Below are 7,386 nucleotides of genomic sequence, written 5' to 3'. Positions count from 1 at the left end.
CTCCACTATTACCATGAAATGCATTCAGTGTAGCCTACTGTTTTTGCATAGGCTGCCATCACCATAGAAGTACAGAACGCATGACCAACACAGGATAATTCAGCCCCACCACTCGCAAGAGGCACAGTATTCAGGAAGTACAAACCCCAAAGAAAATGGAAAAAAGGCCACTCATGATCATAAGAGCACAGGACCTAATCCAATCCATCAGCTTCAGTGAGTTGTAGTGTTGTAGGTCTACAGATCCTGGACCTTGCTCTAAGTTAAGCAGTGGGACTATAGTTTAGAAATTTAAGGAATGGATCAGCCTAAAAGTAAAAAAAGAGTCTGAAGAGCATGTGAGACTCCTGTACGTGGGTTTCAAAAACCTAATAAATATGATGATGTATTTTTTGTATTTGAAGAGAAACTATTGAAAGTCTTCCATTAAAGACAGAAGGCACAGCCTTAAAGAGCTATTTCTGGTTCACTGAGTCACTGATCTCCAGGAAGTTGGACAACTTAATTATAATTAAGAGCAGACTTTAGGCTAAGAAGTTCAGAGAATTCTCTTTCATTGCATGGGCCAAATTCTAGTCTTACAATACACAAGGATTATGCCAGACATTTCAGGTGTAAATGAGGACATACTTCTGTCCTCTGAAGGTCTTGCTATGCTACAGCCACGGCTGGGGGGAGTTTTGTCCTCTGAAGGTCTTGCTATGCTACAGCCACGGCTGGGGGGAGTTCAAACAAAGCTATTGACAGGATGATATATTATGCCAGCATTTATACCACAGCCACAGAAGATTTTACAAAATAAACTTTTACCTGACCATCACAAAGACAACTTCTCAGACATGACTTAAGGTACCAAAGTTTTGCTGGGTCTGCAGTATGGCAGTCAAACTACATCTCTAAACTGTTGCATTCATCTCAATGGGTGTTAACCCTGAAACTTAATGATGGCATTAAAATACCAGTTACCATTATATCATAAATGCTTAGACAGATATGGCAACAAGATTACATGTTTAACTGATAAACATTATAGCAAACACATGCAGCTAACATGGGATTGAGGACAGAGCTTAGGGAAAGTGCTTTCTTTTTTTAAACATTCTCCCATTCAGCCATCTGACATCAATCCCATATTACAATAGCTAGAAGAGTAAGGCTGCAACAACATCCCAAATCTGTGTCAGATGTTTCTTTGCCTGTGTTCCACAACCATCTTGCATATGCTTTAGACTGATAGGGATGCTGTCAGGTCACAGAATAAATGAACTGTATTTTACCCAAATTAAGATATAGTTGTCCTGTAACCCTTATTTAGTTGTTCCTAGTATAGAGAAAGATATTTTCCTACTGCCTGAATTTCAGAGTAATTATTTTTAAAAGATACCGCTGGTACAATAAGTATTTTTTGTGATATGCCATCTGCAACTTTCTAACAATAAAATCTCTTAGTCTACTTCTGCACTGCAGCAGTTTTTTGGAAGAGGAAATTCAGATAGAGCACTCATTTGCAAATCTCGCACTCTCTTTCACATATTCTCTTCCAGTCCTTTTTGAAGAAGAGGTTTTTGTAATAAAAAGCCCTGTGTAGATGGGACCATTTGTCAGAAAACCCCCATTTTGTGCAAGATCCTGTAAACCTCATTTTTTGAGGAATAACGGATCTTGTACAAAATGGGGGTTTTCCAGCAAATGGCTCCATCTACACAGGGCTTTTTAATCGCAAAAACCTCTTCTGCAAAAAGGATCAGAAGAGAATATGCAAATGAGAGCATGGGATTTGCAAATGAGTGCTTTATTTGCATTTCCTCTTCCAAAAAATTGCTGCAGTGTAGAAGTAGCCTTAGTCTACTAATTTTAGTCTTTTTTTTTGTAATATATATGCATGTTTAGCCCACCATTTGAACTGCATTGCAGTTAGGCCCACTGGTTAGATTCCAGACTTTGTTTAGGTAAAAAGAGCATCATTGATATGATTTATGTTGAAGCAGTGCCCAGAGTCCATCCAAGATGCCCACGGGCACCACGTTGGGGACCACTGGAATACACCTATAATAATTTCTGAAGAATTCCCTTCCTATTACGCCCTCCCACCCAGCCCTCCACCCTGTCCCTTTTCAGGGATCCATCTCACGAATCCCTACTGCAGGAGGAAGTGAGCCACCTCCTCGAGCTGGGGGCCGTGGAACCCGTCCCTCACGAACATCAGGGCAGGGGTTTTTACTCATGGTACGCCACCCTCGATCTAAAGGACGCCTATTTTCACATCTCAATTGCCCCCTCCCACCGCAGGTTTCTGCATTTTATGGTGAGCCGGGACCACTACCAATTTATGGCCCTCCCCTTTGGTATCTATACAGCCCCTCGGGTCTTCACCAAATGCATGGTGGTAAGTGGCTGCAGAACTCAGGAGAAGGGGTGTCCAAGTGTTCCCTTACTTGGATGACTGGCTCCTCCGAGGGGGGTCGGACGCCCAGGTGAGGAATCAGATCACCATGATCCGAGACCTTTTTCTAGAACTAGGTCTACTGTTAAACCTGGACAAGTCCACCCTAGTCCCCACTCAAACCATAGAGTTCGTGGGTGCCACTCTGGACTCTTAGTCCCAGAGAGCCTCGCTACCCTTCACGCTGAAGGCGGAGGTTGTGTCGCTTCAGAGCTTCCCGATGACTACCGCTCAGACTTGCATGCGTCTGCTAGGCCTCATGGCCGCTTGCACTTATGTAGTGCAACATGCCAGACTATGCATGCGTCCTCTGCAACTGTGGCTTGCATGTGTGCACAGGCCAACCGCCCACTCCTGGGACAGGGTTTTGACCGTCCCTACGTGTGTCCTCCTTGCGCTACAGTGGTGGACTCACCAAGAGGAGGTCTGTTCAGGAGTCCTGTTCTCCAGACCAGCCCCATCACTCTGGCTCGTAATGGACGCGTCGGATACGGGCTAGGGAGCTCTCCTCAGGGAACTGCACACTCAAGGTACATGGTCCCTGCACGATGCCTCCCTACGTATCAATGTCAGGGAGCTCAGGGCAGCCCAGTTGATGTGTGCGGTTTTCCTTCCCCACTTGAGGGGCAAGTCAGTCCTCATTCTGTCGGACAACACGACAACCGTAGCATATATAAACAAACAGGGTGGGACCTGCTCCCCCCACCAGTGCTCTGAGGCACTTCACCTCTGGGAGCTCTGCATCAGGGCGGATTTCCACCCGATAGCCTCGTACCTCCCGGGCTCCCTGAACGTCCTGGTGGACAGGTTGAGCAGGTCGTTCGCGAGTCACAAGCGGTCTCTGAATTGGGACATTGTCCAATCCATTTTCCACGCTTGGGGGGTTTCCCCACCTGGACCTGTTTGCCACAGCCCAGAATGCCAAGTGTCCCTGCTATTGCTCCTTCCTGGGACTGGGACAGGGACAGGGATCCCTAGGGGATGCTCTTCTCCTCCATTGGCCTCAGGGCCTGCTCCACGCCTTCCCATCATTTCCTCTAGTCAACAGGGTTTTGCTGAAGGTAAGGGAATTCAGGTCCATACTAATCCTAATCACCCCAGCATGGCTGTGACAGCATTGGTACTCGACGGTCCTCAACCTCTCGTGCAAGAGGCTTATAGCCCTCCCATTAGTCCCGGACCTCATATCACAGGACTTGGGCAGGCTGCACCACCCGGACCTGCGGTCCCTCCACCTGACAGTGTGGAAGCTCTGTGGCTAATGGCTCAGGAGATCCAGTGCTCCCCACAGGTCCAGGAGGAAACTGTCCACTAGTTCCACTTACCCTGCTAAATGGAAACGCTTCGGTTCCTGGGCATCCCAACAGGGGGTACACCCAATATGGGTACCGGTCCCAGGATTCTAGACTACTTATTAGATCTTAGGCTCCAACACCTGTCCTCTTCATCCATTAAGGTCCACCTGGAAGCCATATTGGCCTTTCACCCAGAGGAAGGGGGCAAAACGCCGTTTGCCAACCTGATGGTTAATAGGTTTTTGAAGGCCTGGATAGACTCTACCTACATGTACGGCTCCCTGTCCCGCAGTGAGATCTAAACCCGGTCCTCTCTATGCTTATGGGACCCCCATTTGAGCCGATGGCTATGTGTTCGCTCCTCCACCTATTATATAAGATTTCTCTCCTGGTAGCAATTACATCCACGAGGCGGGTATCCGAGCTTAGGGCACTCATGTGTGATCCCCCTTACACGGTATTTTTTAACGACAGTCAGATTCCGCCCCCATGCGGCCTTCCTGCCAAGGGTGGTTTCCTCTTTTCACACTTCCAAAGATATTTTCCTCCCAGTTTTCTTCCCTAAACCGCACACATCTGGGAAAGAACAGGTCCTGCACACGTTAGATGTTCGGAGGGCGTTAGCCTTTTATTTAGACAGAACTAAACCCTTCCATAAGTCACAGTAGCTCTTTGTAGCCATTGTGGAGCATATGAGGGGTCAGCCGTATCCACTCAGAGGATTGCTTCATGGATAACCGCTTGCATTAGGGAGTGCTATTCTTTAGTAGGCACACCAGGCCCACCCCTCAGGGTGCACTCCACGAGGGCGATGGCGACATCCACCACTTTCGCCACACAGGTCCCTATTTCGGACATCTGCAGGGCTGCCACGTGGTCTTCGGTCCACACGATTGCTAACCATTATGCCCTTCCACAGGAGGCCAGGGGGGATGCCGCCCTAGGTAGGGCGGTCCTTATCTCAGGGGCAATTTCTTTCTCCGGCCCCCCACCTAGTTAGGTTCTGCTTTGGAATCACCTATATTGGAATGCACATGAGCAATCACTTGAAGAAGAAAGAACGGTTACTTACCTCGTAACTGTGATTCTTCGAGATGTGCTGCTCATGTCCATTCCAAATCCCCACCCACCCCCTTCTCTGCTGGTAGCATACTGGTAAGAAGGAACAGAGTGGGGAAGAAGCCGCAGGGGTATATATGCACTGATATACTGGCACCACTGCAGGGGGCTCCTCTGCTGGCCCTAAGGGTATTGCTAAGGGAAAATCTTCCAACGACGCGTGCATGCTGCGCGCACACACCTATATTGGAATGGACATGAGCAACATATCTCGAAGAATCACAGTTACGAGGTAAGTAACTGTTCTCTCTCATTCTCAGTGTATGTTTTATTAAAGGGACATTCTTATTAAGGGGTGAGGAGTATTTTGTGTATTGGGTTGTAGAGATACATCTTCTTGTTATAGTAACTGAGTTAGGTCACTAGAGGTCAGCCCAGCCCGTTTGGGCTGGTTCTAGTTAGTTGTTATGAACTAAAATGGACACTTGCAACTGCTCAAGCTGTGTTTCCACTGATTTCTTCCTAAACTGGAACTCCACATGATATAACAGAGCACATGACCTACGAGGAGAGGCTGAGGGATTTGGGCTTATTTAGGGTACGTCTAGACTACATGCCTCTGTCGCCAGAGGCATGTAGATTAGGCTACCAGACATAGTAAAATGAAGCGGCGATTTAAATACTCGCCGCTTCATTTAAATTTACATGGCTGCCGCCCTGAGCCGACAAACAGCTGATCAGCTGTTTGTCGGCTCAGCGCAATAGTCTGGATGCGCGGGTGTCGACATCAAAGGTATTTGTCGACCACCCAGGTATGCCTCCTGGGCAGCCATGTAAATTTAAATGAAGCGGCGATTATTTAAATCGCCACTTCATTTTACTATGTCTGGTAGCCTAATTACATGCCGCTGGTGACACAGTCATGTAGTCTAGACGTACCCTTAGTCTGCAGAAAGAAAGAATGAGGGGGAGATTTGATAACAGCCTTTTTCTTCCTGAAAGGAGGTTCCAAAGAGGCTGGAGAGAGGCTGTTCACAGTAGCGACAGATGGCAGAACGAGGAGCAATGGTCTCAAGTTACAGGAGGGAGGTCTAGGTTGGATATTAGGAAAAACTATTTCCCTAGGAGGGTGGTGAAGCACTGGAATGGGTTACCTAGGGAGGTGGTGGAATCTCCATCCCTAGAGGTTTTTAAGTCTCGGCTTCACAAAGCCCTGGCTGGGTTGATTTAGTTGGGACTGGTCCTGCTTTGGGCAGGGGCCTGGACTTGATGACCTCCTGAGGTCTCTTCCAGCCCTAAGATTCTATGATCCTACATTCTATGATTTGTTTTGAGGGGATTCTACAAGATACAGTCGAGAGAATCCAAGTTTCATTTTTTAAACAATTTTGACATATTATCATTGTTTATTTTTAAGCATTTTGTTCAATTTTTATCAATTTAAATTTTCAGAGCTGTGGGTTGTTAGGGGATATGTGTCAGACGTTATGGAGCCAGACTATTATTATTTAATGTCTATCATGTTGAGACTCAAAACGTTTAAGTGCTACATCTATTAAAACACAATATTGTCAACATCACATTCCAAAATATACAAAATAACCATTCTTATATCAACCTTTAAATTCTCAAGCAGCATTTTTCCTGCTTTGCCTATCAGTAAATTTTAATCACCACCAGTGGATTTGTTTTTGAAAGTTTGTGTGTGAACAGTGTATCTGACATTTAAAGATAAAAATCAAATTCTTCTAAGCCAAAAGGTACATATCTTTTTACCAAGCAAAAAGTAATCAATTTAGAATCCAGCAAATTTCCTCCATCTGAATAAAACTATTTTAAAGATGTAATAGAAGACACTGTCCCCAAAGTCATTATTTGATAACTGTTGCCACAGATGGGCTAAGTAGAAGAACTAACAGGGATAAATTCAGATACCAGAAAGGGGCTGTTGAGAAATGCTCAGTTGTACTGGACAGTGTCCCATTAATTTGCCAAATGAGGGGCTCATGCGTACAGAATAAACTGAAAAGTACACAAGGAAATAAGACATGGATTTTACTTCCTGGCAGCCCTGTTCCTGCTTGTAGCAAAAGTTGTGTTTAAACAATATTTGCTACTTAGCAATGTTGTAACATCCCTGCCAATGTAGACAGAAATATTTTTTCTGCAGGCCAAACTGTGCTTTTCATTACTTAATGCCCAGCTGGATTTTATAACAGGCTTCTCAGAGCACACATTTTATGTCAGTACAATCAAAGGAAAAACCACATTAAAGCACTACCAATCAGCCATCAGAATTGTAGCTTACAAGACTCCAACTGTACTGAAGGTCAAACCTCAGGGAAGTTTGATGCATATCCTAGTTTCCCACCAGTTTCACTGGGGGAAAAGACCTCTCTCATTACAATGACAGCAAAAATAGGTCCACAATTACCAATCTAAATAATTAGGTGTTTGGAAAGGTAAGCAAAAGATATTAGATGTGAAAACCAAAATCCTGCAGTGAATTTCCCATGGTAAACTGCACTCCCCCTGCCCCCACACACACCGTTCCACCATCCATTCACTAACAGAATGCAGAAAAAGAGA

The sequence above is a fragment of the Pelodiscus sinensis genome, chromosome 5 (assembly GCF_052426305.1).
Source record: "Pelodiscus sinensis isolate ZL-2025 chromosome 5, ASM5242630v1, whole genome shotgun sequence".
NCBI classification, from domain to species: domain Eukaryota; kingdom Metazoa; phylum Chordata; order Testudines; family Trionychidae; genus Pelodiscus; species Pelodiscus sinensis.
This window is presented reverse-complemented; position numbering follows the sequence as displayed.